The sequence below is a fragment of the Typopeltis vanoorti genome, chromosome 9, assembly GCF_054136105.1.
Source record: "Typopeltis vanoorti isolate ZY-2024b chromosome 9, IOZ_Tvanoo_1.0, whole genome shotgun sequence".
Lineage (NCBI taxonomy): Eukaryota > Metazoa > Arthropoda > Arachnida > Uropygi > Thelyphonidae > Typopeltis > Typopeltis vanoorti.
The window spans coordinates 49,150,168-49,174,315 of NC_143557.1; the positions used below are offsets into that span (position 1 = coordinate 49,150,168).

General features: G+C 34.6%; 1 long non-coding RNA gene across 2 annotated transcripts in view; it reads left to right on the top strand.

Annotated features, from left to right (window-relative positions):
• Window positions 1-24,148, top strand: part of LOC150103024 (uncharacterized) — a 99,890-nt gene that overhangs the window by 17,466 nt on the left and 58,276 nt on the right. Inside the window, exon 1 of one of the 2 annotated variants that reach the window (XR_016548803.1) lies at window positions 14,208-14,400. The exons of the other annotated variant lie outside the window; for it this stretch is intronic. This is a non-coding gene — a long non-coding RNA (uncharacterized LOC150103024). Of the gene's footprint in view, window positions 1-14,207; window positions 14,401-24,148 lie in introns of those variants that run through there. 2 annotated transcript variants of the gene reach the window in all.

Genomic DNA, 24,148 nt, shown 5'->3' on the forward strand with positions numbered 1-24,148 from the left:
CCAATGAGTACACATGAATTAAAATTACAAACTTATTGGATATGACATACGTTTTCCAGTCATCCCTTCTTCCCCACTTTATTACTGAGGCGTCATAATCACTACCAAAATGTAAATAATTAATTGGTAATTACAGGGCTTTCCTATGTAGGTGTTTAAAAACCCAATTATTCAAGTTAATTTCTCTATATACATATTTTGGTATACAATACTCTAAGCAGATGATCATTTATCTTTTAGATGATACAATTTTGGTATACAAAGGTTGCTAAATATAATCTCACATGTTATAAGAAAACCTTTAATATCAAGGAATTTTAACTCTATGAAAAAAAAAAAAAATCAGAACCTTTCAACAGTCAACTAAACTATCCAAACAACATTAAAATTCAAGGAGACGTTAATACACTAAACTTCCAATAAAAATTTTTGCTGATAAGGTAAAGAAGAATATCTTATTTCACTGTCTTTCCTTGGATGCGTGTTTATTCCTCGCCAGTGATCAATGGCATCTAAGAATGCTGCAACAAATCCCATCTCACTTTGTTCAAGCACCTTACAACTAGAGGTTGGGGCCCGATGATTTGGATAATAAATGGAAGACTTATCATCCATATAGCTTTGTGTTATGTATCAGTTCTAAGAATGAATATCGGAGTGCAATGGTGGGTGAAAGTGTCATACATGACATTGTGAAGACTGACAAATGTCTTTATTTAGCAGTATATAAGACGGCAGGTTAAACGGAACTTTTGATTCATTAGATATATCCTGCACCAAAATAAGATAAAGAAAAACATAGAGACAGCTTTCGTAATCTGAAGAAGAATTCTTCTCCATCTTCCTCTATGTCACAGGGAGCTGGGCTCGTCCCGCGACATGTATCAAAGTGACATATTTGGTTTGTGCCGAACAACGCCAAAGGTGCGCCCGTTTACAAGTGAAATTTATGAACTACCTTGCCGTCCTCTTTTGTCTTATGGTTGTCATCACCTGCACACACACGCGCGCGCGCACTGTCAAGCCCTCTTTTGACTAGAACTAAACATCCAACGATGACAGAAAGAACAAGGAGATCGAAATGAACGTCGCTGTGAAGGTAGAGTCTGACACTGACGATGATGGAGGTGCTCCACTTACCTCTGCTGCGTTCTTTTTCTACATCCCCCCCCCCTTCTCTTTGTCGACTTCGGTAGCCTTAAAAAGCTATTCTATTTATCGACAGATTACAATTTTATTACCTTAAATTAATGCTGTAGCATTTCGAAACCTATCAGAGGATGCTGTTCAAATTCAATAGGTGTGGGGAACATGATAGTATCTTAATATCTGATTTACATTTGTTTATTTTGTTTCATTGTTGGGAAGTTACAAGTTAGATGTTGTATACTCAGCAGAACTAATTAAAGTACATGTAAATGTCACTAACTCGTGAAACATAATTCAACAAAAATGAAAATGTAAGTTTATGTCACGATCTATATCGAATAATACATACGACAGGAATATGTATATTAATATTATCATAACACGATATACAGTACAAGACTAATACAAACATTTAATTAATATACAGTCACAGTAAACTAGCAACATTCAAAATAATCTGATGTAGGAAGCTTGAATATAAATAGATGCACAACAGTGACATGACACAAATACTGAGGGTTATTTGTGTCATGTCACAATCCATTTTTTGTCCAAGAACTAATCTGCCAAACATGGATTTGATTTTTAACTACTACTGTGCGTAAAAAGTAAAGTGTTAATGTTTATTTTACAATTAAAAGTCACAAAATCCTTTAATATAAGCTTAAAATCTATTCAAGTTCGAGAATAAAATGAAATGATCAAAAGGCTCATATAATACTTGCTCAAAATGGCCTTTTACTTGGATAAACCTTTCCAAGCATGGTTATTATGCTTAAGTTATTTCTTTTTATCACTAGTTGGTTTCGAATGTAGCTGATGTATCAAAAATTGTCCAATGTAGTAGTCGAAATTCCAGACTAGCTAAGGATATAGACTTCACCTCCTCAGCCAATTCAATGGTCGGGATGGTGACAGTTCACGTAATTGAAAAAATATCGGAAAATGCGGTGGAACTCCATCATGTTGAAAATGCATATGCCATCAAGTCAATAACGGCACATTCTCCATTACTGATGAGTCCACTAAGGCGACCGTTCAACAAGTATGGTCCAAAACTGTACGTTTTATAAAAAAACAGAAATTCCTCTTAGCTGTTGCATTAGGGTTTTTTTTTTTCAAGGCTGCAAATACTCAATTGCGATTATTTCCACTCTAGTAAACGCTGCTTATTCGACGAATGAAGTATATCTCCATACACTTACTGTATGATGCAGATCTAAATGGCTGTACTTAGTCCTCCAAATAGTTGTCTTAGAAATTCCAAGATATGTAGATATTTCCTGAATATTTGTTTCGAGTCTACATTGTACTGCTCGAAGTATATTATTTTGAACCTGTGATTGACATCACGTTCAGATACAATACTAAATGATCCAGTTTCCTGCAAGCGTCAGCATATATTAACAAAAATTTGTCAAAGGGGAACACTTGGTAGGATAGATGCGTCCATATTCCTCAACACTTCTCGTTTGCATTACAAAAACCCTGAATGAATATGTCATCGTACTCTTCGTTTGAAAATTCAGCTTGCATCTTTTTAGCAAAAGCACAAACTTACATAGTCAACCCAATAATACACACAACGAAACATTGTATATAATCCCCGAAAACAACTGACAGAACTAGATTACATAACTAGGCCAGGATACGTGCCAATAAAGCACCGTTACTAACAGGCAACGCGAAATGAGGGTATAATATGTCGCCAGTCAGGAATCACTCACACACACACACAAATATATATGAAGGAACCAACCTCTAAGTATGTGCACTCACAAAAATGGCGAGGAAGCTTTTCCAACGCTGATTACGTAGTATTAAAATTAATATTAAAATAGTATAATATGAATATTAGTAATAAGCAAATATATGCTACATCGAGAGTACCAAGATACAGCAATAAATCTCACTGAGTTAGATTAAATAAGAGCTATCATATAAGTTTTATCTCCTGCCATAACTAGCCTTAAGAGACTCTCTGATGTTGATTAGATTTTGTATGCTACTTTGTTCATATCATAAGACCATCCGATGACGTAATGAGATGAAATAATACGCTATATGCTATGTGTAAATATAGTAAAAAACAGAAAAAATTACAAAATTTCATAATCTGAAATCCTAAAGTGAAATCCTCTCTCAGTGAAATGATTTTAATGAACGTTATGACTACCCAATCAAAAAATTACTGTTAATTAAATACATATGTAAGGAGCTAGATTAAAAAAAAAAAAAAAAAACTGATAGCAATTTTTAGGTCAGTAGAGTACAAATAAGAAATATATGAGGGGCGGAGAAAATGTCTAAACGTAGAGCTGTTGCGTAGGTAGTTTTCCATGGAGTATATCAAATAATGATACTCATCGGAGGATGCACATTTATGTCTTATTTAGCAAAGTGCAAAATAGATAGCATCCGTGAAATACTGGCTTCCAAATTTAATCTAAAAAAGTAATTCTGTAAAATAATTAATGAGCAATTTGTATAGACTAGATTTCTTTTGGATAAATGTCGTTCACTATAATTAATTTTGATCTTTTCCACATACCATATTCGTTATATGCTGTGCCATTAGAAAGAATATCTACAGCATAGTATATTCATTACTAATCAATTCTGCTCTGTATTTTATTCAATGTGATACTTTCCCACGAAAATGGGAAAGTATCACATTGAATATTTCTGCTATTTCATGAATGGATTGGATATTTTCCTACAGCCTTTCGATTTGAAGTTTTTAAATGTGAAGGAGGGGGTGGGGGACACGGGGTTACGTATAATTGTTCAGTGCCTAGCCAATTATGTACCTATTGTTATACAAAAAAAAAAAAAAAGTTTTGAATAACAGCTTATTTCCAGAGACTAATATATGATTAAAATCAGTGTCGTGTGCCGGAAAAAAAAAAATTCAGGTCAGAAAGGGTTAAACTATTTCCTCTCACATTTTTGTTTTTCCTTTTCGCTCTTATATATTTTTATTTAACCGCTTCCAAAATTATTCGGTAGTTTTATATCCAGCTTTCCCTTCAAACGATCCGATAATCGAATTCCCTTCCAATGATATCGTCGCTCACCCATTTCGGATGTGTTACTGTGAAAAATGTTCTTGTGTTATCCTGCTACTCACCTCGGCATTTCAATTCCATTCTGTCGGTAAATGTTAACTATGTGGAAGGACTTTAAAGGAGCTTATTCATTTTCAGTAAATACGGAATCATGTTCTAAAGTCAATTCTTCCACTTTTTCGATGCATTCCTCTCAGATTACACAATCTTCACTACTTACCTCTAAATTTATTTTTCGTATTTTATTCTGTTTTCACTGATTCATTAAGCAAATTCAAATAATATCCTTGTTTAGAACAAAATAGTTCTGCTAATTTTAATTAAACGGAGACAATGAGAGCAAATAAATACATATAATTATTTCCTACTAACAGGCGAACATTTATAGTGTGAAACTTGTCTTGAAAACTTAGGAAGTTACACGACCTTCGGCATAGTATACTTCGATAATGCATTTCTTAAAAGATAAGATCTGCTTAGATCTAATATTCGCTTTATTATTATTATTATATGTACCTTGGATAATGGTTTCATTGACCTACAACTGTTTTAAATGGTTCTTAACGCGGTCCTTCTCACTATTTTTAATTATGGGCTTGTTCCTAGTCCTATGAGAAATCCAGAATACCGTATTTGCAGGTTAGAAACTTTCGTCTTCCCTAAGTTAACTCTTGATCGGTCCTTATATCATAATTATTGAGGAAAAAGTACCTAAATAAATATGTTGTTTGTGAAACCATTAAGAAAAAACACCAATAAAAGGCAAATGCACGAACTTTTGTATAAAGTTCGTGTCTTTTCAGTGATGTAATACCAAGACAACTCATGCTGCAGGTCAAGTTCTTGATATCACTTCAGACTTTGATTTCTATGTACAAACATTATTTTCCCGGTTAGAAAAATAATTTTAAATATTTATTATCTTTCCTTTTAATAAGATTCCATGCTATACAAATCATTGTATAGAATGGAATCTTTGAATATTCAACACTTTTTTTGTTGGTTGTTTTCATTTCGAGGAGGAAGAGATGAGAACTACTGAATGATGAGATGGTGTATAGAGACAACCAACAATTTTTTGGATGGCGAAGTGAATTGTTAAATGAGGCAGATTGTGGAAAGGGGGGGAGGAAGAGAGAGAGAGAGAGTCAGTGGAGAACTTTGGAAAGTCGGTTTTATCATACACATGGCACCTATAAGTAAGTTTACTCTCTATCCCGGTAAAATCTTCCACCTTGATCTTTACTCACTCCACTAACATTCGCACAGAATCCTGCATTTTTTTTTTCACATTATTCTTGAGCAAATTTTGAAGTATATTCTTGCAATCAAGATTTTTGTTGTTCTCATGAAATTTTGTTACTGCATTTTTGAAAAATGCAGTAACATGTTATGCTTTATTTTCGATTGCGATCAGTTTCTTCAAACCGTTCGTCTGCAGTTCATTTTCTCGTGTAGTCCTACAAAAATATATTCTTTGAGCCTTCACATCTGGAAGGCCTGAGGACTTATAATCCGAGTACTTAAAATAATCACCATTCCTGTCTAACGACTCAAAGAAATGTTTCATAAATCCTAATTTTAAACGGAGCAGTTCTCTGTTGTCCCATTAACAAAGAAAGCATGGCATGTTTGTTCAACTTCATGATTACTGTCCCAGAGGCGTGGAAAAAACCTTTAAAATCTCCACAAATTCATAATATCTGTTCTCTACATTTCAATTCCTCCAGAGAGTCCTAGATTGTTATGCCTCTTTTTAAGTAAATAAAACTGGCGACGAGGACAGATGCACAGATACCGCCATATTTTTGCAGAACACCTTTCAAGTTCTTTTACAAGCGACGCAACTTCAACTGGCTTGGATCACATCTGATCTGTACCTAAAGCAAGAAGTCCAAAAAAAAAAAAAAAATCAGAAATATCGCTGTAAAAATAAATAAGATATATATATATATATATATATATTGTGTGTGTGTTACCGTGAAAGACCGAAATAAGAGAATGTCAATATTCTCCGGTGAATGTCGACACATACCAAATACGTCGGTGAAAGACCGAACATTTGGTTATATTATTATACATTCGAACCATCGCCGGTTTATGTCGACAAGCACAGGTAAGCGCTGGTCGGGGGGGGGGTCGAAACGAAAGAAGTGTTCCACGACTAAATACAGTTGTAAAAGCAAGGGACTCTTGTGCAATTCAAAGTGTCATAACAGTTTAAGTTGTTGTAATAAATAAGACTGTATAACACTGATCACATAATTTATGTGTAAGTTTATTATTGGTATTATTTTCTTTTCTGATTCAGAATGTACTGTTCGTTTTAGGTTCACCAGTTTATTTACATGTGCTGTTACTTAAGTTTTCTCCTATTTTGACATATATCGTATATTAAAAAGTTGCATTTTTGTCTTAACGTAATAAAAATATTTTTATTCAACATTCACCATCAGTGCATGCTGAATGTCGACATTTGCCGGTGTAAGTGACAAATAATGATATTTAGCAAATATTTCGTACATACACCAATCGACTATGTGAATTACTGTCATTACATTACATTACATTCACCGGAGAATATCGACATTTGCCAGATACCGGTCTTTCACACAGTAACATACATACATACATATATATATATATATATATATACATACATACATACATATATATATATATATATATATATATATATATTGAAACTTGTATGGAATGAATATTTTGATCCTTGGCCACTGCTTTTCTAATGTAGTTTACATCTTTTAAAGAAAATTAAATTCCTCGTGCAAGCAGATTCGCAGATATGAGTCTCATCCCCAGGATCTATGCAGAATCCTTTGGTAGACCTAAACTTTCAAAGCTAATCTAATTCGCTTTGTGAGAAATGCTGTGATTCACTCTCAATTTCAATCAAATTAGAGCTACTTTCTTTGCATAGATACTGACATCACATTTCGAATGCGATGAAACAATTGCAATAAGCGATTCTGATGAGGAGGAGCACAAGTAAATTAGGCCCACGAAAAGGAAAAAAACTAAACTTTACACGTTGGTTTTTGTCAAAAATTGCAATCTTCGCTAAGGTTTTTTCGTTCACGTCACACCATCGGAATAAGTAATTGTTTCAAGACTTGAAATAATTGTTGCAAGTCGTATGCAAATTCAGGTAATGTCCGCAGCTTACTCTTGATCCCAAAGTCTCAAATGAAAGAATGCACAATATAAAAAAAAAAAAAAATGCTCAAAGAGTGTGACGTTCTATAGATGATCTAATTGATTATACAGTTAAGGAACTTATCGCTTTTCACTGCTCATCAAGTCTGGAATGTTCCTATCGTGAACATTACAGAAACTTCGTTGCTACTACAATAAATAAACAAACAAAATAAGATTTTAACGAATTTATTTGGGTGTACGATATTTCCTGAATCTTCGGTAACTAAGGCCAGTGCATTGTTTGTTAATTGGGTATATTCTTCAAGACGATTTACTTGTTTTTGGGGATGAAACAATTTCATTACCATACGACATGCCTTCAACTGAGAGCCCAGGCTATACTAATAAGGGGCATCTATTGAATGAGCAACAAAGGGTCTGTACATGGTAGGAAAAAATAAAGCTGTAATCAGTGTTTGCATCTACGCATAACTGATTACTAATTTAGTAATAGCTAAGCATTCATCAACTATGTAGGCCTGAATAATCAATGAATGAAATTCTCTACGATATGATTGTTCAGCATCATATAAGTTAGGGATTTAGCCAAGAGTAGTTAGTATTTTATTGCTTTAACAAGAATATTGGAAAAGGGTACCGCAGCATTATAAGAACTACTATTATGAATATCTTTAACTGAAAAAAAAACTTTTTTTTTCTCAGATGGCAAAGGAGATTCTGTCGTGATTCGCCTTTCGAACCCGAAAATTCCTTAAGTTTAATCATTTCTACAATTATATGAACGCGATTCCATATTCTGCCTTATCTATATTCTTCAACTCTTCAACAAGCACTCAGTTAAGTCTAATTGTAGTTTTTGAACTCCAAAATGATACCTGCCCTTCAATCATCTCATTTTGTGAAACAACTTGTCAAATCATTCTACCACCCTGCTCACGAAGCTTTCCTTATTTCAATCAATGCACCTGATGGGCCTCTATATCTCATTACGTTTTCTTACTTCTTATTGTATTGGTGGGTTGTAGTTCCTGTTTTCCAAAGTCACTTAAGGCATGAAATTCATCTTTTCATTTCCACCACTGAAAAGTTCTTCAAAGCATCCCTTCTATTTTCTTGCGATTTCTTCGTCATTCATTATGACATTTTCTTCTCATTTTGAACAATCAATACAATTTAATCAGAGATTTCTTTTTTCGGAATTATTCTTGCATTTTGTTATTTATAAAAATATACTTTTCATTCTCCTCATTTATCTAACAAACACTTCTGGCCAAGTTTCCTCCTTTGTCCTCTCTATACGTGTTTAACTTTTTTGTTGTTTTCTTTGTATTTCCTTCTGCTGTATTTACTACGTCTCATGTGCTGTGCCGAGCCATGAATGCTACCATTTCTTTAATAATGCTTCGTGTTCATTCTTCCACGTTCCCTATCTGTATCTCTTCATATTAGAGACATTCAACCCAAATCCTTCGGAAGACACAGTGGTCTTGGACCTCAGAAATATCCAGAAAGTTTTGAGGTATAAAATTTAAGTTTTGTCTCTCAATGACGTGCGTTACCATGTGCCTGCCTTAATCTACATATTTAAAAAAGAAAATAATATTCAGGAAAAATAACATACGTGCTATTTTTGAAAATACGCCCGAGTGCTAGCAATTGTCCATTTACAACTTTGTCCAAAAGACATTGCATTTTTGGAATGGGAGGTAATTACTATATCTCCCAAGATTATCATCTTATATGAATTTCCAATCACGACTTGTAAATCTATTATACTATATTAGTACCGTAGAGAATGAGTCAGATCATCCGAAAACACTGTTCTACAGATCAAATATGGAACTTTTTCACGTCACCAACTGGCAGGATGGTGATCTCACGCAGCCTCAAAATTCATGTACCAAACAACACATTTACGAATATTCACACCCACGGGGTGAGGGAATTCAAATCCACAGTCTACTAATTCATGAACAGAAATGTTTTCCATTTAGTTAACCAGGTTAGCATGGCACGGGTCACTTCTTCAGCAAAATTCAGAAAAGGAGCATAATTCTATATTTAAAGTCGTCTTATTCAGCAGTGGGTAATTTTGTTTTACACAAAATTGACATCGAGGATTAATGAAAACGATTATGACTTCATTTTTAACAGTGTTTTTTTGTTCTTACCTCCACCAGCACAAATACCCCCCCCCCCCCATTCATGAAATGCATTTTTGTTTAGCTGTCGGGTGTAAATTTCCGCTTTTAAATTAACTAGCAACTTGGAAGATCAGAAAGGGGAGATAAAATTACAAGACAATAATTAAGAAGAAAATAATGATTTGCTTTTCCTGACGAGTCCAGTGAAATATTCAGGTATTCTGTAAGTGCTATTGTTGTAAAACTTTGGGAACATAACTTTCGGTTTTTCAAAGTTTCTCCAACAAACAGAAGAACGAAGGCAAAAGTAGATCTAATGCTAGTGGCATGAAATCTGATAACACTTTTATAATTAAAACATAGTTCATAATACTAAATAAATAGTTATTGAAATGGCTAATGACTGGTTTGGAAAACATCAAATTATTTGAATACACCATTTAATTATCATAAACCTAAAATAACACTCGTTTCACAGAAATAGCCGTTTTGTTAAAATTAAGCTAATGACAATAGCAATCAACCAAATCTTAAATAAAGAGACAACTCTAAAGAAACTACATCAAAAATTAGTTTAAGTTGAGCCAAACCTAAATTTTAATAATATATGTTAATTTCGAAATACATCCAACCAATAACCCTTCAACGGAAGCAATCATGACGTTCCAGTCATCTGGAAAAGTACGGCAACGAAAAGTTTCAGATACAGTACGTGTCAAACACAATACTATGTATTACATGCAATATGCGGCATTCGCGAAAACAAAACAGCAACAAATTCAGGCAGAATTTAATATAGCTTTCTTATTTAGAATGCGTTATATTTACACTGCGATCGTTCTAAGAAGATACGGTATTACTAGTTTTTCTTTTTTTAATCAACAAAATAGGGCATTATTACATTTGGAAAATGACTAAGAGGTAAACAAGAACTTACCCATAACATCACATTTGAAAAAATCCTAAAAATAAAAGGAAACTTTTTAGTAATGACGGTGATTTGTCTGCAAAAACAGATAACATTTAACGTAATTACTAACTAACCTTTTCAAATCTAAAAATTCCATTTAATTAAAAATGTTGCATCAAAATTACCCGCATCCTCCTTTTTCTATGAAAGCAGTTCTGTTGTCTGTTCTACACACAAATCAATTCGGAATTAACTACAAGTCTCCACAGTGCAATCGCGAGGCAATTGCGACATTTGTCTTCTAAAAGAATCCGGGTTTAAATCCGATCCAGGAAGCAAGGAATGTTTATATGGAGTTTTCATACAGAAGTGCAAACAAATTTACTTTTGGAAACTCGAGTTTCTTCCCGCAAACCAGAAGAACAGTACGCACAATTAAGAGACATAATACACTGGTCTCATAGCCCTTAATAGCTTTGGTCACAATTCCAATTCCAAGAAATCCAACAAACCACGAGTTAACTGATTGAAAAACCCAGAATGAATGATATGAGTACAAAGCATGAAAGAAAGATGTAGCCTAGCGAGAGGACTTTTGACAACTAGAGGCCAATTTTACTTGATCTCACTTGTATCACAAGAAACAGCCAAAGTTCATAGTGAGGTATGAAAAGAGTTTCCAATGGTAAAGCATTAAAAGAACGATTTTTTATTTTTATTTTTAATATATTTTGTTGCTGAAGCTTATTTATCTCTTTTGTTTCTGCATTTAAGAAGAAACCATTTTCATTTGGCTGTGATCTGCACGCATTTAAAGAAAAAGTAAGGAAAAGGATTGCAAACAATACTAAATGGGTGCGTTATCGTAACCAAATTCTTACTGTGTTTAGAATACTTGATTACGTTTTTTTGTTACTTTGTGTAGTAGCATAGGTGACCAAGGAGACGAGTCTCCTCTTGACCAACAAGATATAGATTCAAATCCCACTGTCGTATGGATGTTTAGATGTCAGATGATTTTCGTTGCTCGGTATGAGAACTTGCCGGAGGTGAAGTGGCTTAGAAAAGTTTCATGTTTGATTTTTCCCAGATTACACAGTCCATTCAGAGGGTGCTAAAACATACGACAGGTTTACAATCATTCATGAATGGGATATGCATAACGGAATTATATAATAATTCATTATTATACTTAGCATACATGGACAAATTTTAAAGCGATGATGAATGTCAAATTTCATCGAGCTAGACAGGAATTATCATTTATAGTCGTTCTGCTTATTTATTCACATGGAGTTTCCTCCCTTTTCTCCCCCGTTCCTATTGGGGCGAGTTGAGCCCCCTCATGGGGGGGGGTAAGTATTTATGGCTGTAGATCCGTGTGTTCACGGGGCCGGTTTTGCCTGCTTGCGGGATGAAAAACCCCAGATAAACTTGGGGGGAAAACCCTACTGTCCACGCCCAAGACCGGCTAACTTGGCTATGGCTGAGGAAAATCCTTAAGCTCCTCACGTCGGCGACGGGAATCGAACCTAGGACACTCCTTCCCCAGGCATATGGTTGCGAAGCGCAAGGCCACTAGGCTAAATGCGCAGACCTATGAAACGCCCCAATTATAGCGAATAAATTAAAAAGAAGTTAGAAAAAGTATGTAGATTACTATTTTAAATCGCTTGCCAATAAAAACAGAATTATAGTGAAAAAGAAAAACGCTTGTATCAACCAACCTTTAGTTGAAGATTGTTTCAATCGCGAAAATTACTGCAATAGAGCATGTCAACATGACCAAATGCATATCATGACAGAAGTTTCTTAATTTAAAAAAAAAACAATGCAGTGTGTCATGTTTAGAACTGAATTTTTAATTATCGATATTTCTGCTATTTTTGCGAGAACTATCATGAGATTTGTTAAAGTTAGGTTATTTAATTAACTCTACTAAGTGATGACAGTATTTCTGTGAAAATCAGATGAGTATTCCAAAAGTTATTAGGCCAGTTTTAACTTATATACCCTTTAATGTCAAACGGCCCCACTGATGTCAAAACTGAAACGATTCAGCAAATTTTAAAAGCAATCCTAAATACCAAATTTCATTAAATGATATCTAGCAAGTGTAGAATTATGAATAGCAGGATGATGCCAAAATGTATCCTTGAATATACACATCCTAAATGTTCTTAAAATTTAGTGATGACTTCAGATTTTTTTAGCATTCCAAATTTCGATAAAATTCTATTCATCAAGGACCGGTGCTTATGCATTTAGCAAAAGACACCCAAAAATGACACTACAAAAAAAGCAAGAATATTTTGGTGCATGAATCGTTTTTAGCTTACTCGGTCACGATAATGTATACTCAACACTTGGTGCACATGTTCGAGTTTTTTTGTTTTTTTTTTAACAACTAATTGCATTATGTGCGCGTGCGTGTGTAGCTGAAATGTTTTGATGTTCGTATTTACAGTCTCTAAAAATCAACGCCCATTTATAGCTCTTTTCGGTTATTCGTTTAAGTGGGTTTTGGATATTTGACATTCTGTTCTAGGATTTTCTCATCGTCTGAAGAAACTGTTATTTTCCCTCCGAGACAAACCCTGGAAATTATGTGCTTTGTTCATGGATCCATGGTCACTGATTAATCAAGACAGATTTGACGTATGTTCACTCTACTTCGATTTGAAAAAAGAAAATGAATATACTGTACACAAAAAGGCCAAAACAGCTCACAGACGCACTGTGCTGGTGTATTTATTGACCCTTTGGAACAACGACTATAATCTGGCTGTACGACTAATTAAACTTATAGCTTTTGTTTTAAGTTAAATATTACCTGAAATATTACGATGAGGGTGGGGAAGAAAAGAAAAAGAGAAGACTCTTGCTATTAGTGTCGCAACATGATGAATTTCCTGCATGTGCTGTTCGTACCAGGAAACGACCACTGGGCAAATGCTATGAAAGAGTATTACTAATGGCTCCGTCCAGTCATGATTAGGTCATACATAATTAATAGTTTATTAAAGTGAATCAGATAGCATTTGGGGCGATTAGCTTCAAGCAGTTATGTTTTTAATCAAGACAGCATGAATTTGTAAACAGTTTGAATGGCGTCGTGTCTGGCGTGAGTGATGAACATTCGGTGTTTGTTTCGATTAATGTATCATAAGAAGAAGCCATCAGACGGTGTTACACTTCATACAACATGAACTTAATGTTACTTTATGAACCCAAAATGACTTTGAATGATTCCCGGTGGAACACAATAAACAACCCGGGAGAATATGTTTCAGTTATGGAAATAACCATAACTGAAAGTAGTTATTTCCATAACACTGAAATTATGAGGGAAAAGCAATTTTCGGTACATCATCATTTATTCGATTACTTCACCCGTTTTTCCTGACACAATTATTTGAATTCTATTCTAATAGGCAGTGTGTATGCGGTGTTTTATACATAAACAAGCTTATATCTACATACACACTCACCTCTATTCACAGTAATTATTTTAAAATTAAAGGTCACGTGTTTTAAAGCCCCCCCCCCCCTCACGTTCCCAACTTATTCGCAACCAAGTTCTGCAGGTGGTTATTTATAGCGCGAGTTACAACTGCAGGCAGTGTAATTAGTATCGGTATACAGTGAGAGTGAAACCTCTCACCCCCCCCCCGTTGTCTGGCTCATCCGAACCTCCCGACAACACTGCGTCTCATTATCGATATGAAAGACACCTTGGCGAAGGCTACTGCAGCTCTTACCGCTTGCTCCCCGACTAAGGTCAAGGTAAAGCTCCCGGATGTGAACGAAGAAGCGTTGTGACCGCAGGCGCGGCGTTTTAGCCCCTGCCGTCGCCGTTCTGCGGTCAAGTAACGAGACAACGGCAGTTTGACTAAATGCACCTTTAGGATACGGGTGTCCCTTTCTTCACAATGGCGGCTTTAATAAGGTAAGTTAGTAGTTTCGTATTTCTCTTCTGTCGACAACGGTCTCCATGGCTGTATTGTAGCACACTCACTGTAGCCTGCACGTGCACGTTACTCTGACTTTTCATCTGATGCATTATTTTGCAGCGTTCTTGATAATTCGGTCATCAACCTTCTTCTTTACTGTTATCTCATTCCTAGCGGGAGTCTTCAGTGTTTGGGCTTGTGTGAACAGACTATTCCATTTTCTCGCAGAAGGGAGAGTGCGTTAGGTTCACCATTGTAAAAGAAAGCGCGCACCAAGTCTTTGTTATGTTTTCTCCTACAATTACGGCTTCAAGTTTTCCTTCTTTACATCCAAGATTTCTTTGCAACACATACTGCGCTTAAATAAATAGCTTCATCATTAAGACTTAAGAATTGGTCGAGAGGTAATTTGTTATTAGTTGACTGAGGTCTGGAGATTTCTTCTTCCATTGTTGAGAGCTCAAACCTGGGGAATATTTTTGCTCTTTCCTGAAATGAATACAAGCGCGAATGCATGGATTGTGTATATTAGTAGCATAGTACAGCTGTTATTTTTCGAGTGAAGTCGAAAATACTTGGCTGCAAACAGTACGTTTGATTGTAAGTTTACAAAATCTATTTTAACTAGAAGTTTTAGGGTAAGACTGATAAAAATTTCTCGGGTGAAATCAATATGCAATTTACACAAATTCTTCGGATATTTATTTGCAAAAAAAAAAAAAAATCTTTATAACGAGCTTGAGTAGTACAATAGTCGAGTAATATCTAAGATTTAGATAAAAGATCAAGTACTTCACAATTACCACGGAAAATAGGGTTTTCCATTCCACCTAACTATAAGCTAACCAGAACGCAGTTAAAAGACACAAAGTATATGATCCTCATAGTTTCAGTTGCTTCGGCCGTAAGTCTATAACAACAATTGTTAGTAGCGGGGAATTTGTCTACGTCAAATATCTTTAAAGGCGTAAAGAAAATCCATATTTCAACAACAGAAGTTACATTTGGAAAGAGATATACTATATTGTTCTCATGTTGCCTAGATGCACTTCACAAGCTGGCCTGGTGCTGCATTGTGATCGAAAGGTCTTTAAATAATCTCCCAGCGAGACAGTTTGTCTCTTAATTCTGGTTATATGATCATTGCAATACTAATTGCAGTGATCATATAACCAGAATTAAGCGAATGAGCGAATTAAGCCTAAGGAGTATGAAAGTCATATATGATTGTTTCACATGTGTAGAGTTCTTTGCATTTGAAGCCTAATTCTTAATTATATATTTTCAAGTTAATAAAATATAATTAAATTCAGTATGCTCAAGGATTTTCAAGTATTTGTTTCTCAATATTGTGAACGATATCCCAACTAAAATTACAACAGAATTTTCCAAAATATGACTTAAGATGTATCAACAGTACAAAAATCAGATGTAAAACATGCAGATGCCTCTTAGCAATCATGGCCAATTAATTTACATTAAAGAAAATTAAATTCTGAATAAAGGATAGTCAGAGCTGGCTTTTACTTGAATATTAATCACAAAAAACATTCAGCCAATAAGAGACAACACTGGAAAACCAACTTCTGTTTTCCAGATTTTAAGAGCGTATCACAAAGATGTGGAAGGATAAATTGCTAATATTTAGTTTTGTCCATCTATCTGCCATAATAGAGTTGCGCTCTCTCTCTCTCTACAGAGATTTTGATGAAATTTAATGTTTCGGATGTTTTCTAAACTGTGTGGAGCCCTTTCAGTTTCAATAAAATCAGGGAATTTCTTTTACCTAAATTATGCACACGATATCGAACGCTATGATGCCGGTTAAATCAAACCTTTAAGACGCTGAGTATGCAAGTGAATGACATCACTCTGCAAGTGACACCACAATATAAAATTTGATAGTAGGCCATGCATCTTCGATGTCATATGTATGCCTGCCAGCAATGTTAATGTCACATATTTAAAAGACATAATACAGGTCTTTCGTTTAAAAAAAATTATAATTCATCTCAAATGATTTCAGGATCAACATAAACCGAAACTTATAATAACTGTTACATAACAATAATAACTGTCTGATAACGCATTTATCAGAAGCGTTATTAAAAATGACTCAGAGAGCTTTTCTAGCTCAGTTGGTATCGACGAAAAACTTTGCTTTGAACAGGGTTCGAATCTCCTCTAGGATGAGAGTATTTTCACCGGAAAGTCAGTAAGCCTGTCTCATAAGGTTTATCCCACAAAAAAGTTGTCAAAAGAAGAAAAGCGAATTAAGAGATATAATATACTTGCCTCAAAGCCTTGGCTTCTTCGGCCGCAATTAAAAATAACCCAACTCTGATAACTTTTACATCAGCTACTCATGAACTCGTTAATGCTCCTGTTCTATGTCTAGTTTTCATTGACTACTCTCAGATTCTTTTTTCTTCTGCTCAAATTTTGTCGTATTAGCAACTTTTAATATCCGATGTGCCATTATCTGTGCTAAGAGTAACATTTGTGTTACTAAAACAACTATAACACAGGTAGATATGAAATTAAAATATATCCTCAATAAAGCATTTTCTAATCTTACGATTTTCAGCAATCACTTCCGTGAGTGTGCTAGTTACTTTACTATAGCAAATTATCTTCCTTTCTTCCTGATTTACGCTTATGCGTATATCTACATTTTAACGTTCAGACCAAATCCGACGGAATAAAGTGGTTAATCCTTATTCCAGCAGTGGCTATGTCTGCACCGTGTGCTTTCTGGCTGTTTTCCTTCTTTTGAGAGACGAAAGACCCAAGTTTCCGGGAGAAAAATCCCCTCCCACCTCTGTATGAGACCGGATACTTCACCATTTGATTGAAAACACCTGATAAAGGTTCCTCACGTCGTAGACGAGATTTGAACCCGGGCCTCTCCAACCAAAGGACTCGGTCTAAACCAACCGAGATACAGAGGCTCAGCAAATTATTAACTAAATAAACGTGGAGCAATACAGAAAACTAACTAATAAAAATGTGGTTCTGGGATGAAACGTAGTAAGCTTTGTGTTAACCTATAAGAAACTAATATATGACGTATTTAAGACTGCACCATACTAACATATTACCAACAACTTCAATCATTTAATGCGTTATAAGAGTAATTCAATTCATCAATTCACAAAATTCGGTTATTTGATAGATTCCTTATGGTTGGTGGTTTCCAAATTAAATACAGCAAACTTCCAAATCTTTGGAAATTATGACCTTTCCAATTAGCCTACTATCTCAAGTTTTATTTAAATACAACCAACTGTAACTGAAACTTAACAAATGGAGAAAAGTTGCATTTTCAGTGATTGTGTCGAATGAGAAATTTGGCAATTTTTCATGAGAATGCAACAAATGGACTAAGTCAATTTCGATTATTCGTGACTTTGACTCTGTGCGTTTTTTGTTTATCAATCTCTCCCTATTTCAAATGAAAGTTGGCTGTGCTTTATCATTTTTGCCACACTAAGATGCGATAACGTAAATAAGGTGAAACAACTCCGTCTAAAATATTTCTGTTTCCAGTTACCATCAATGTATACACCTGTACGTAATACTGAAAAGAAATTGAATGCCTGATTTAACTCAGTCATTCCCGCACCTCTTTAAGACGTGTGAGAAAGACTGAGTCCGTATTTCAAGGACAAAGATAATTTAGGTTTTATAACTGAGTTTTTCCTCTAGGGTATTCCGGTTTCTCTATACTCACAAAACAGGCAAACTAGCCGATGAACATACATATTCACTTCAGGTCTTAAGCGCCATGACAGTAATTCTAATAACATTCATCTTGACACACACACAAAGCAGATATTTGATTCATATATTCGAACAATGAGAAGTAATGATCACAAATTCTGAAATCCTTTGGCACAAAGAAAGGAAACTTAGACTAAAGTACTTTCAAGAAAATGAGCTTTATCAAATTAGGATGTCATAAATTAAATGTCGTTATTCAGGAGATATATACATGCTGCCAGTCTGTTTATAACTCCTGAATAATTTACGAATTTTCAGAAAACCAACGCAAATTATTGAATGCCATATTGCATGATTACATATACGTTATAGTTATTTTCTTATTCACAAACTCACTGTTGGAGACCCACACTTGCCAATATTCACACAATACCTATCTTACTTCTCCTTGAAATCGTTCACTAACAAAGTACTTACAAACAACTCACAAAATCAATTCACAAAGCCATTCACCACTCTCCAAGCAAAAAATGTAGCCCCTGCCTGTAACCACACGAACACAATTTCCACGGTGATTCCGTATTCTTTCCCTTCCTGTCGTGTGCTGAAAAAATTCTTCTCTAATTTAACTGATAGTGTCTATTCTATGAAGCGTTCTTTATGAGCGTAGGTTGCAAATCTGCAGATTAAATGAGGGGATATGATAGACACATATAAGTTAATCTGATGACTTGCAACCTATCCTCATAAAGAACGCTCCATAGAATAGACACTATCTTGAATACTTCCTCATGCTGGAATCCAGGCGAGCAGATCTATGTACAATAATCCAGATATCCAAGCCTTATAAAGAGGGATAATAACTTCTTTCATATATAATATTGCTCCCCATGAAAGATTATTTGCAAACCTACACACTTTATACTGTACGTGGGCTAACAATTTTTTCTATTATTACCAATTATATATATATATATATATATATATATATATATATATCCATGTATTAATTACCATAAAATGGCAATTATTTTTAGTAGTTACATCATTTGAGTAAATTTAACTGAAATGAAATATTTATTATTTATATCAAAACTATAAATATGTGGAAAATGGCATGAAGTGATAACAGCACTTCGGCATTTAAATATAGGATTTCCACGAAAGAATGCTAACATTTAAGTACAAATATTTTTCAAACCCAATGTTCATCTACTCAAAAGATTTAGTGCGTATGCTTGACTATCGACACAATCATGCGTTTTGAGAATTCAGAATGCGTATATCCGCAATGAATAATAGTAGAACCTTAAATGCAAATTAAGCTCAAACAAGCAAGACTTAAAATTAATGTATAAATACGATATTTTTAAAATTATACACACTCTGATTTAATATTTACTGTGCAGAACTACATAATCTGGAACCTGTTTTGGAGAACGATCATGGTACTTTTCCATATCACTTTAGGCAGCCCATAAGCAGGGAATCATCCTGGACAACAAAGCACCTTCAATAGAAATGTTTAGCTTGCATTATTTCTCCCTAAAAGCAAGCATTCAGTAAAATAACTGCAGTTTTATGTCTTCCACTAGATTTTGAAATTTCACCTCGTAAACCCATGGTAATCTTGGAATCAATGCTAAAAATTACTTGATCTTCCAGTGACTATCTAATGTTCGCTAACCCCTGCTAACGTAATTTGGCATTGAATCTGAATCGCCAGAGGTTTCTTAACAAGTCTGCATGCTTTATTTATATTCATTAACAATTCAGAAGCGATTTGCTGATGAAGCGGCAAATGCACCGATAACACGAGCCTGTTCTCAGTTTGCATAACACTACAATATGGCTTAGTTTCAGATCTCGTTCTCTTAGGCTAAATGTGTCAGTTCACCCCCCCCCCCTCCATCTTATCACAAACCTTGACACAGTGGACTTGTTTACTCTCTTAGTCTTACGAAGGAATGCAGATAGAGAATAGCCTAATTCATAAAGACAGTTTTGTTTCTTTACCAAATATCTATTTTCACCATATTAAACAGTATAAATGAGAGGGGGGGGGACAAAAACGATGCACAAAAATAGTCCTAAGGCAAAAACAATTATGCCACCTTCGAGAATTATGCCATTAGTACCATAAAATACACACTCGACTTATTTTTGAACCATTGCCATCTTTGATTTTCTAATCAGATGGCGACGGTTGTCATGCGCGTACACTGGCTTGTAGATAACCAATAATTATGTTAGGGAACTATTCAACAATTCATTTATATGTATTTGTACGTACTGATAACCAGTAGTAATATTGGAACATTTCTTTTTGCAATAAGTAATAAATTACTGTATCTCGGAAACTGGTTTATTTTTACTTCCATACTTCCTGCACTGTTTTGTTTAATATCGTATTTAATCATACATATTGTAGAAGCAAATAATTAAGGAAAGCAAGAGCAAACCAATTATCTAGCTAAAGTATATATTAATTTAAGAAACCAAACCTTACAATTACTTTTTTTTTTTTTTATTCAAAAGGTAAAAATGGAGGAATTTTAAATATATTTTTTTTTAAGATTTCCACTTTCGAGGTTACTTGGGAATAATAATTTTGTTCGTACAAAATATATCGCATCATTAACTATCCCCCATTTTTGTTCCTTTTTCTAATGACAACTCGTCCATTAGCTACTTTCCTCCTGTGTTCTTTTGCCATTTACGATGTCGAAATTAATGGCTCTTCTGGGGGGAGGATGATATCATTAATGCTTTTTACTATAATTTATTTTGATGCACTTGAAGAACAAAATAACAAGAAAACCGGAAATAATGGCAAATTTTTACTTTTAAAAAACCGACTTCTGCGTAATTTCTTTTCCTTCGTGCAATATTAAACCATCAACCGAAATAGCACTAAAACGTTCGGTGAAAAGCTTTTTATTGTCGCGTGCAGCAAATGGCGCTGGTGAAACATCTGAAGAAATGCTCGCGGCTATTCCTGTATGGTGGCGCTGTTTTCTTTTAAAGTTATTTATAATATACAATATATCATTCGTGTGTCTTCTCCCCCTTTCTTTCCCCTGTTTTCTGTAATCTCGTAAGGTGCAATAAGTAGTGTTTTTCCGTGATGTAATACTTCGTGTCTTTTAGTTGTGTTAATTCTCAAAAAAAATTATCTTTTTATGAAGCGCTGCGGTATCATTTGCATTAAAAATTGCGTAGCTTCTTGCGTGATAAACTTAATACGTGAATGCCAATGCACTACTTGAAAATTAAAGGAATAAAAAGCAAGTGAAATTACAAAATCCTTATCTATTTACACTTAATAATAAAGACATTATCTGGATGGAACGTATTATTATTATTATCATATAATTAGATTTTAAATTATTTTAGAGATATTAAGAAATGTTAATTAGTATTTTGAAAAGCGTTTCAAGCTTTAAATTTCACCACTTGTCTCCTGAGTAGAGGTAGCTTATACAGTGAGGTTGCGTTCCTTATTACTTTTTTTAACAAATCCGACAAACAAAACGCTAGCATTTTTACTATACTAGCCAATGGGTATTAAAACCTAATTTTTGGAACACGTCAATAGATGAAGCCCGTTTCTAAGAACAGCAGAGAAGACTAGAAATAAGGTGAAATACCCAAAAACTATAGAAATCTAGATTCAGATGTTTACATACAGATATGTAAACATCTGAATTTTGCCCAATTGGTAGTAGTTGATGAATATCAACTACTACCAATTGGGCAAAATAGTTGATCCAAAGTTTTATGACTAAGATCTCGAGCGCCTCTTTGTCTGTCTAATCTTTACTGCACTTAGCTATGAAATCAACATTTTTCTGTTACATACTTTTACATATTATATTTTTCATTTCTTAGTGCACTTCCTTAATCATATTATATACCATGAAAGTGCATGTCCGTGTAAGAAGAGAGAATCCTTTCTATTGATGATGGGCAAATACTAATTCTCATGCAAAATTCAGCCGCAACGGGCAATGAATAGCTTTTAATAAGATTTTTAACATTTCATATTAAAATCATTGAAATTGTTATTCATTAAAAAAAGTACAAAATCCGATGTCTCGTTCTTAAATCATTCACGTAAAACTTATATTTTTTATTTTTTTCCATTTTCTTCGAGTGCTTAAAATGCAAAAGTTGGAAATTTCATGTTTCAGGATAAGTGCCAGAATGTCTTTGTTTAAATAAGCGTCTTAAAATGGGCCTATTACATGTAATGTAAGTAGAAAGAGACAATCCTCCATAAAGCGTTGCAAACGTATAGACATCAAGACAGGATTCGAATTTTTCCAATCGGACAAACATTACGTGGCCCTGAAGACTGAGTTACGGAGGCGCTCTGGAGGAAAACAAAAGCACTCTATCATCATCATGCTCATCAGTTTCTAAATATTTAATACTTAAGTCTCTAATTACTCCTCACTAAACAGAAACCTTGGCTCCTTCCTTCAAGACGGCGCTGAGTCTAATCTTCAAATCATATCAAATCCTTGTCCCAACTATCGTCCACTGAATATGTTGTTAAGCCATTCCCAAAACTGCTTGGATTTGACTGGAATTATGACTGAGACATTAAGGTCTATGGAGGCCATCATGTGATTATTTTAAGTGCGTGTATTCTCTGGCGAGTTTGTTTAGAGGTTAAAAACGCTCACTTTCGTATGAGACCAGTTACTACGCTCTTTCAATTGAAAAGCTCTATGCTTGAATTCTAGGTTTTTTTTTCAACCGAAGAGTTACAAACTGCATAAGAATTTTGCGCTGGCGTTCTATAATTCTGTAGGATGCATTTTAATCCCATATTCCTCTTATGTAGAACTATCTCCGTGTGATATAGCACTTCCCAGAAAAGCATCTCCATGGTGCAGCTGCAAGGACGACTTATTATTTTGATCTCTGGCTAGAAAATCCCAGTTCGAATCTCGTCTATCAAAGGAACTTGATGGGCTTTAAAAACGAAAGACGAGTTAACCTATTGCATAGAGAAGTGGCAGGGTTTATCATCTAACGAACCAAACAAACCGGCTGGAGAATACGTGTAATTTACAGACATAATACATTAGCTTAATAGTATTAATTGCTTTGGCTGTAATTCGAATCAAAAGCTCAACAAAAACATGACCTGTTAAGCGATCATCCCTTAAAACTGCTGGACATAATTACGTCAATTTTCTGCAAGCGTTTTCCTTGTATTAAAAATAAATAATATCATTTCCTAGCGCTCAACGATATAACTTGAGCACACATTTGTATGTGTGTGTGCGCGAGAGAGAGGGAGGGAGGGAAAGAGGTGGGGAAAACATTCGTTCATAAAGGAAAATACTGTAAGTCTGAAAATACTGTTCTTCTTACACTGCTGTTTTTAGAAATCTCTAAATCCAAAGAATGGAACGTTTCTGAGCTGAATTTTAACAGGATGCCTCAATAATGATTCATATGATACGCACAGAACATTTCTGGTAAAGAATTCCCCGATATGTCCATTCTTCCATCTCCGGTGCAGTGTTTCATGTGAAGAAGTCTTATAAACTTCAGAAAACTGTGAATAATTTTATCACCTCTTGTGATTATGAAGCCAAATGCTAAATGGGCTATGACAGATCTGGAAATAAGGTTAATATTAACCGGGAAAGAGACATTCTTACCGAAAGCACAGGTAAGGATATCTAAGCATGCTTATTCATAAGAAATTAGTTTTCGGAAAAATAAGAATGACCGTGTTGTCTGAACATCATTTACAGCGCTAATAATAGAAGCTCGTGAAACGTTAATACTGAGAATTTTCAACGAAGTTATGTACTGCAAAACTTTTCAAACGAGAAAGAGGAATAACATTAATGTCATCAAGAAAACTATGGATAGAATGGATAATCAACGAAAGAAAATACTGATATAAAGGGGAAGATGTTAACAAAACAGCAGAAGTTTTTATACTTGCTCACCAGCTGAAAGGTTTGCTGGTCAAGCTTCTTCTGTTCGCTGTAA